General features: G+C 50.7%; 1 pseudogene across 1 annotated transcript; it reads right to left on the bottom strand.

Moving 5' to 3' along the window:
• Nucleotides 1–3033: 3033 nt before the first annotated feature.
• LOC123403724 lies at nucleotides 3034–4856 on the bottom strand (annotated as a pseudogene). Its single transcript, XR_006611540.1, has one exon. The product of XR_006611540.1 is annotated as a probable galacturonosyltransferase-like 9 (transcript).
• Nucleotides 4857–9070: the final 4214 nt, after the last annotated feature.

Genomic DNA, 9070 nt, shown 5'->3' with positions numbered 1-9070 from the left:
CTGATATGCCGCCCAGTTCCACCACCTCCAGCTTTATTCCCCGATTTGTCCAAGCCCGATTTGTTCCGCAGGACCAACGCGAGGGTTCGCATCTCCGCATATCCCCACATGCTTCGGTGCCAAGCAAGGCCTCCACCCCACGTCCCCACCCCAAGCATCCGATCCGATGCTTCTGACTTCTGCGACTTGCCTGCTACCTCGCTCAGCATGCCATTTCAACACCAACTTGACTTCAGACACCGAGGAGATTTCGGACCATCTCTTCCCCTCTCCCCGCGTTCGTCTTCTCACAACAGTGCCACAAACCAGACTCCGAAACCCGCACCGGACGCCTCACCGAACCTGTCCTACACCGTTGGAAACTCGACGCCATCTCGTTGCGGCTGCACAGCCTCTCCCGTTTATCGCAAGGGCTAGGACTCTCAGTCGTTTGGTGCAACGAATGCAGGCCAGGACGGCCATGCACTGCCACTGACCCTGGCTGCGACAATTCCCTTTTTTCGCGTGGAGTTAGCTACCTGCACGCATTTAGGTGACCTACCGGGGTGTAAAAAAGATTCTCGTTCGTTGCTTAACCAACTCAGTCGATCATCAATGTCTGCTATCCACACGAATCATTGCAGGACATTCCAAACCTCTCGCCCTCGGATAGCCCGGCCGTCTCTCCTCTTTTGTTCCTGCGTTCTTTAATACAGTTATACTATATTGTCACAAGAATCGGTAGGTGGGAGCTGTTAGAAAGACACTCCTTCCACCAACAGTATTGTGAATTTACAGGCGCGAACAAAATCTGACAGACATATCGTCGACAAAGCTCTCATATCCTTTTTTCTGTTAAAAGCGTATAATGTTTGTTAGTTTGTGTTTCTGATCTACTCCCTCCGTCCCATAATAATATAAAAGCGTTTTTAACGCTCTTTTCTTTGATATCAGTCATGTTCACACGAAATGGTAGAGAGAAAGAACCCAGGTCACTGTCAAGCCCTCTGTCATCCGCTGATGCCATGCCACTTAACGCCGATCGACACATATAGGATAACATGACAGGCAGCAGCTTCGGTGGCCACGGCGGCCCAATGCGCTGCGGCGGCGGTTCGTCCGATCATTAGGTGTCCATCTGAGTTTGTTATGCTAAATTCCCCGACGGTTTTGGCGCCTTTTGCAGCCTCTGCATCTCTCTCTCTGCTGCAACAGACCATCTTCCCGTGGTTTCCTAGCTAGGCCAGTCCTGGGTATCGCGGCGTGTGGTGAGCCCGAAAGAGCCCGTGCCGGACCACCAGATCGGTCGCCGATCCACCGAAACTCCCCGTCACGGGCCGGTGGCCGACACTGCGCGCTGCCGCGGCACCAACCTGCCGCCGATAATAGTGGCAAGAGCCGGTAGCCTCCTTCGTGCACGAGGCACAAAGCCAAAGCAACGGCGATCGACCGTCCGATGGAGACGGCACGCACGCACGAGGCTGCAAAAGGGGCCAATCGTACCACGTCGTGTTGGTTCTTCTCTCTGGATGCATAGCATAGTATACGGGCATGGAGCATGTGAGAGGGAGGGAATTGAATAGGGGTCGGGTAGGGTGGTTGATGGCCAGTGGCGAGCGGCCAGTTGGTGGTGGAGTTCATCTCACTCGCAGTCGCGGCCAAAAGACGAGCCAATATGAATACCTACACACACGCAATCATGATCTGCACTACTACACCTTGCGTCGCGTTCCCCGGCTCTCCTCCTCCAGCCTGGGCGATGTGTCGTCTATGTGTAAAGCATTGCCAGCCAACGTGGCCGCGCGCCGAGGGCCGTCCGATCGCGGAATCGGGCGGCCGACGTTCAGTACCCTGTGGTTGAGGCAATACAGCTTGGAGACTTCGAAAGAGGAGGGTGCCCAGCTGCAATGCAAAGTATAGATGCTTCTGAGAAAACATTACACAACACACATGGTGCTCATCATGGGCAATAACTCTCGTGCTGCTACATTTCGGGTCTGCCTCACCAATCATCTCCCCACAAAGAGAGCATAATAATCGAGATGCTGTTGCTGCTTCTGCTGCGAAAGCAATTTCAGACGACCACAGCACACAGCCTTTTGCGAATCGATGCCTATCAGGCTTCAAATAATTCAACTTCCCTCGCAAAGAAGAAGAAGCTTCTGTTGTTGAAGCCAGCTTGCTATATTCCTGCTACGCCCTCCCAAGATTCCAACAGAAGTTTAAAGTGCTGCCTGCCTCTTTGTGATTAAAAGGAGAGTAGGTTACATGCATTGCTGGTTATGTGGAGCTCTAGTTGGGATCAGTTGGCGTATTACCAGTATTAATCCCCTGCATTATGAGTCTGTTGGGAGGTCCCTATCCTGTGGCTTGCGCTAATCGCTTTCCCGATATAAAAGTTGATCTTAACCAACAACAATGATATTGCCCCTTTTGCTTTCTTTCTTTCAAGCTGTGTAGGTGTGCCATACATCTGTAAAGATTGGTATTCTGATGCTCCCGCTTATCTCTTCAAGTCAAGGAGCAACTACAAGGACAGGCCATCACCAATTTCTGAGCAGAAACACCCAATAAAACAGCAACAACCTCCTGTAAACTCTCGTCGCCGAAACGGGTAAGCAATTACTAGAACAGACAGACAAATACTGGAACTAATAACCAGCAATGCAGTAGGCAATTCTGGATGAGCAAGTTTGCAGAACAGAAACATCGGTAGATTAGGCCTTCTTAGATGAACATGCAGGCAATTCTGGATGAACAAGTAGTCAAAATCATAACAGGCGTGGATAAGGCCATACTTGATGAACAAAGCACGCAATTGTGGATGAACAAGCAGAGATACAGCAATGAAATAAATTAGGACATAGCATATGGAGACAGTAGGCCAAATAAAACCAGCAATATGTTAGGCCATTCTGGTTGAACTGAGCAAAGCAAACTAGCAGCAGCAATAAATTTGACCATTGTCCAAAGATGGAGATAAACAAGAAATTAAGCCATTCTCGATGGAATTTCTGCATCAAAGGAATGACAAGATACAGGGGAGTTCATCACTGCAGCAAGAATAAGATCCACCCTGTTTTATTGAAATCAATTCAATCAATATTTATACTGGTTTACTGAACAAACATGTAAATGTAAATGAAACAATCCTGAACTAACAGACAAAAAAGTGAAACCTTTCTCCTATCCAAGAATTGTACACCACCAATAAAGTAATTTCAACACCCCCTACTCACCACCTCCGGATCACAGCATATAATGAATCAATCCGAAATGTATCGTGAATGAACAAGAATTTGCTTCCCCTATGCACTGTTCTTCTTCCTCTTCCCGTCGCAGCCGCTGCAATGTACCGCCCCTCCCCTCGCTGTACAGCCGAAGGCGGCAGCCGGCTTGCGATGGCAGCTGTGATGGCAGCGGCGACGCATCGCAAACGCGATTGCATCACCACAACCAAATGAAAAAATTATAGCGTGTGTCCTCCCATATCTGTCTACCAAGAAAACACCGCCGCGGGCAACGCCGATGATGACAATGAGGCCCAGGATGGCGCCGATGCTTGCGAGGCATCACCGTCGCCAATGTAGAGGTCGTATGATTTCCAAGTATGGTCGAGCGGGCAAGGCCTGCCTGCGTCGAGGCGATCCCATGGCTTGCCCTTGCCTGACCAGTGCATCAGGCTGACAGGGCCCTTGTGGAGCGGGCGGCAGCTGCCGAGCACGTTGTCGCCGCCCAAGCCGTGCTGGTTCCAGCGGTGGTCGACGGCCTCCACCTCGCCGGCGAAGAGGAGCAAGAAAGGGGGCAGCGAACCCAGCTCGTAGATTCGCTTCTCCTTCTGCAGCTCCATCCACTGCTCGATGCGTTGTCGGTAGTTCCCCGAGCGCCAGCGGCGGAGGTCGATGACCATGACGCCGGTGTTGAAGTAGCAGGGCGCGCGGCGTCGGCCGGCGAAGACGCGCGGGCCGAGGTCCGGGTCGGACCAGAAGGCGTCGGTGAAGTAGCGGGAGAAGTTGGCGTGGCAGTACTCTGGCGCGGCGACGACGGCGGCAGCGGGCAGGCGCGTCTCCCAGAGCCTGCGCACGTCGTCGACGGCGAGCACGTCCGAGTCGAGGTATATGGCCCGGGGGACGCACTTGGGGAGCAGGTCGGCGAGGTAGTTCCTGGCGTAGTTGAGCGGGGCCTCGAGCGCGGCGCGCACCGAGGCGGAGATGAGGCCCGTGACGGCGTCGGCGCGGAACGGGTAGATCTCGAAGCGCAGCGAGGGGAAGGAGGCGGCGAGCGCGCTCCGGAGCTCGCCGACCCCGGGCGCGGCGCCGTTCGCGGCGCCGTCCGCGGCGAGGAAGTGGAAGAAGAGCGACTCCGGGCAGGAGGCGTGCTTGAGCAGCGAGTAGATGGCGGCCATGGAGCCCCGGAGGTAGTGCGCGTCGAGCGTCATCGCGATGTGGACCAGCCCCGGGTCGCACACCCCCGCCCCCGCCACCGCCGCCTGGCACCCCTCCCCGTTCCGGTACTCCGGGGCCTCCGCGAACCTCGGCAGCGCCCCCACCCCCGATGCGGCCAAGAACAAGAAGGCCGCCAGGGCCAGGGCCCGCATCGCCGTCGCGGCCATCGCCCCCCCGCCCCCCCGCCGCCGGCTAGGGCTAGGCCTCCCTCCCTCCCCCCTCCCTCCCTCTCTCTCTCTCTCTCTCGCCCGGTGGGAACGAGGGGGGCCTGCCTGGGTCGGGCTCGTCTTCTTTCTCTCTCTCTCTCTCTCTCTGGCTGGGTTGGTTCGCGTGGTTTTCCTTTCCTCTCCGGGGCGAGGGCGAGGGGGAGGGGAGGGGGAACGAAGTGGTCGGCGTCTGTTCCAACCAATCCCTCCCGTGGCTTCGCTGGTATCCCCCGAACTCCGATGGTTGGTTTTCTCGGGGGCGATATATATGTGTGGCGCTACCAATAAAGCTGAAGCCAGCCCCGCACCCCGACTTGTACTGTACACGACGCGGGGCGGGATGACGCGCTCATCCGCTCGGCGATCGTCATGGCCTGCTTATTATTAAGCCGCGTTTATATAGGGCTAAATAAACATAAAAAACGGAATCGGAATTGGATCCTGCCGCATAGCATACGGGGTACTGGTAGCTGGGTACGTGTACTACAACACATATGTGCATGTGGCCGAGCCAAGTGGACGCACGTTTTGGACCTGTTGTGTCAGTTGGACAAAAAGAAAAGGCTTCGCTTTGCTATTTGTGCAAGGGATTGGCAACTAGAGCTGCACGACGGGATGGAATAGTCGGTCTAACCAAAGTTACCCGTGATACGCTGGAGGCAGCTAATACGTGCGAGATGCTCCTGCCTACCGATTATGTATATGCATGCTGTCATCACTTGCCGAAATGGAATATAAGTAAATGCACATGTTGGGGCATTGTACATTGGTCGATGTGACCTCGGGTTTCATGTTACTCTATCGGCTTAAGGTTTTCACATGGTACTATTATCGACTTAAATAAACAAGAACAAACAAATAAAAAACGATATCATATCTCTTTTCGTGGCATCTTCAACGCCTGCTCTTGAAACGGACACATTGTTTGTTTACAGACTAATCCAAATACGGGACGTACACATATATGAAAGACGGTCATACAACACTGTTCGAAAAATATTTGCCTTTGTTTTCTCTGTTATATGTGTGTTTGTGTGTTGCAACGGAAGCTGAATTTCGTAAATGCATATGAATGTTAAGTCTGTGTAGGCACAGGTGCATATAATTTCACCTTTTACGACATTAAAGGCATGGTTGTCATGTCTTTTAGAGTTAACCTAATAATTAGTATATATAATAGTAACTTTTAAATACGTGCTACTTTATTGTTATTATTTTAAAAAGAAATATATTAATATAGTGAAAATATCAATTACACTTATGCTCTACACTAATAGAGAGTCACAAAGACATCCACGGTGCACACAATCCATGAAAGAAACAAGAAAGAAATGAAAGAAACAGACCTCGTCACAATGATCAACTTCTCTCAACAACAACACACAAACCATCATAAAAAACAACACCTCGAAAACATAAAAGCTCCCCAAAAGTGACGCCTTCAAGAAGAAAATAGTGTACAAGCGTCGCCGTCGTCTCATCCAAGATCGTGTGTTTTCACCCTCGAGAAAGTCTAAGCTCCAAAAATAATACTTTCAACAAGACAATTACGAGGCAAAACCAATGAAGGACGGACTTTACATTTTCAATCTAAAAGGCACGACTCGGCACCTCAGGAGCACCACCAGAAATGAAATCCTCCAGTAATGTGGCCCCCACTTGACAGTGCTGCTACTCGAAGTTATCAAACACCTAGTTTTCCATTGCCTTCAAGGCCCCCTCCACCTTACTCATCCTTCGATCATAGTCATCAAGACTTTCTCTGCCGCTGCCTATGCCATGAAAATTGAGATGCCGACATGTCACATGGTGTCAACACATAACAGAGCTTCGTGCCACGCCCTTCTCGAGCCACGCATGCTGATATGGACGCGCATGACCGCATACTATTCGATCCAAATATCCTTGGACAAGATCTCTAACGGTAGTTTCGAAACACATCGACGGCCAAATCGAGGAGGACCAATTCAGCAGAACGTTGACATGATGTGGTAAAAGCACAAGGTCACCGCCACACCGGTGCCTCCACCAAGTCGACGCCTTCGTCGCCACGACGGAGGACACCGACCCACGCTGTCCACAACACGTGGCTCCAGGCGCCAGATCTGACGAAAACAACGACCGTCGTAGCCGCACAGGACCGCCGCGGACATCAACGTCGCGCTCGAGCAAGAGTAATATGGCGCCCAGACGAGGAGCCAGGTGTTGGTGTTAAAACTGGCGGATCTTGGGTAGGGGGTCCCGAACTGTGGACCTTTGATCGATGGGTTGCAGGAGACGAAGAAGATAGTATTTACCCAGGTTCGGGCCCTCTTGAGGAGGTAAAATCCTACGCCATGCTTGATTATATTGATGGTGTATGAGGATTACAAAAATGATCTATCTCGAGATCGTATGAGCTAAACCCTAGATGAGTCAACTTGCCTACGCGGATGAAACCCTCCGGTTTATATAGACACCATGGGTCCCTATGGTTACATACAACCGACCTCGAGTCGGGGGCAGAGGCGTCGACTTAATCTACTAAACTTGGACGATACACCAGCCTTTGGAGCTTTCCTTCTTGAATACAAAATTGGCATGCAGTCTCGTCTTCAGTAATACGACCCATATGGTCGACCTATCACAGATGGGTCGACCAGCCGAGGACCCTTTAGTCCAAGAATCCCTCAGTAGCCCCCGAACTTGCATCCAACGACGATGTACATGGTCTTCGGCAACTTCTAGCACCTAGAGTGATCGGCTTGCGAGGCGAGTTCCTCCATCCTCTCTGACTTGTGGAACGTCGATCCAGTCATTGCTCGGTTCTCGATTACCGAAGCACTGCGGGGCCCACAACCTCCAAACTTTCTGCTCGAAAATCGATAGTAGCACTTGATTCCTGTGCGCATTAATGAGGACAAGTAATCTAGCAGTCCCTCACAGAACCACTTCTTGTAACCGCGGGGAAAAACACTCTTTATAAATAGATCAAATCCGTCCTTGGGTGACCATCACCCCTCATACACCACCAAGAAAAACCCTAGAGGTGACGAGAGTGGTTCAGACTCTAGTCGGAACTCAGATTGGTGAGACCCTAGATCCAGTCTTCTTTTAGACCGCCTTAGTCTTTTTCAACAACTCTCCCTTCTTGGGGCTTCCTTCTCCTCAAGGGAGGGTTGATGACATCAACAAGAGCAACAAAAACAACTAGGCCATGATGTTGGAAATATGCCCTAGAGGCAATAATAAATTAGCTATTATTATATTTCCTTGTTCATAATAATCGTTTATTATTCATGCTAGAATTGTATTGATTGGAAACTCAAATACATGTGTGGATACATAGACAACACACTGTCCCTAGTGAGCCTCTAGTTGACTAGTTCGTTGATCAAAGATGGTCAAGGTTTCCTCGCCATAGGCAAGTGTTGTCACTTGATAACGGAATCACATCATTAGGAGAATCATGTGATGGACAAGACCCAAATTATAAACGTAGCATGTGATCATGTCATTTTGTTGCTATTGTTTTCTGCGTGTCAAGTATTCATTCCTATGACCATGAGATCATGTAACTTACTAGCACCGGAGGAATACCTTGTGTGTATCAAACGTCGCAACGTAACTAGGTGAATATAAAGGTGCTCTACAGGTATCTCCGAAGGTGTCCCTTGAGTTAGCATGGATCAAGACTGGGATTTGTCACTCCGTGTGACGAAGAGGTATCTCGGGGCCCACTCGGTAATACAACATCACATATAAGCCTTGCAAGCAATGTGACTCAAGTGTGAGTCATGGGGATCCTGTATTACAAAACGAGTAAAGAGACTTGCCGGTAACGAGATTGAAATAGGTATAGGGATACCGACGATCAAATCTCGGGGAAGTAACATACCGAAGGACAAAGGGAATGTTACACGGGATTATATGAATCCTTGGCACAGAGGTTCCACCGATAAGATCTTCGTAGAATATGTAGGATCCAATATGGGCATCCGGATCCCGCTATTGGATATTGACCGAGGAGTGTCTCAGGTCATGTCTACATAGTTCTCGAACCCGCAGGGTCTGCACACTTAAGGTTCGATGGTGTTTTAGTAAAGGTGAGTTATATGTGTTGGTGACCTAAGGTTGTTCGGAGTCCCGGATGAGATCACGGACGTCACGAGGGTTTCCATAATGGTCCGGAAACGAAGATTTATATATACGAAGTTGGTGTTTTGATTTCGGAAACTTTTCGGGCATTGCCGGCAGTGTACCGGGAGCCCACTGGGTGGGACCACCACGCCTCAAGGGTTCCACGTGGGTTTATTGGATGTAAAACAAGGTATATTGGGCTGACAAAGCCATCCAAGGAAAGCCCATGAGGAAAAAATGGAAAATCCAAAAGAGGTGGGAAAATAAGGAAGGAGTCCTAATTCAAGTGGGATTGGAGAAGGACTCCTCCCTCTCTCCCAC

Source organism: Hordeum vulgare, chromosome 6H, assembly GCF_904849725.1.
Source record: "Hordeum vulgare subsp. vulgare chromosome 6H, MorexV3_pseudomolecules_assembly, whole genome shotgun sequence".
NCBI lineage: Eukaryota > Viridiplantae > Streptophyta > Magnoliopsida > Poales > Poaceae > Hordeum > Hordeum vulgare.
Note: the sequence above shows the minus strand (reverse complement) of the source record. Positions and strands in the feature narration are given on the sequence as shown.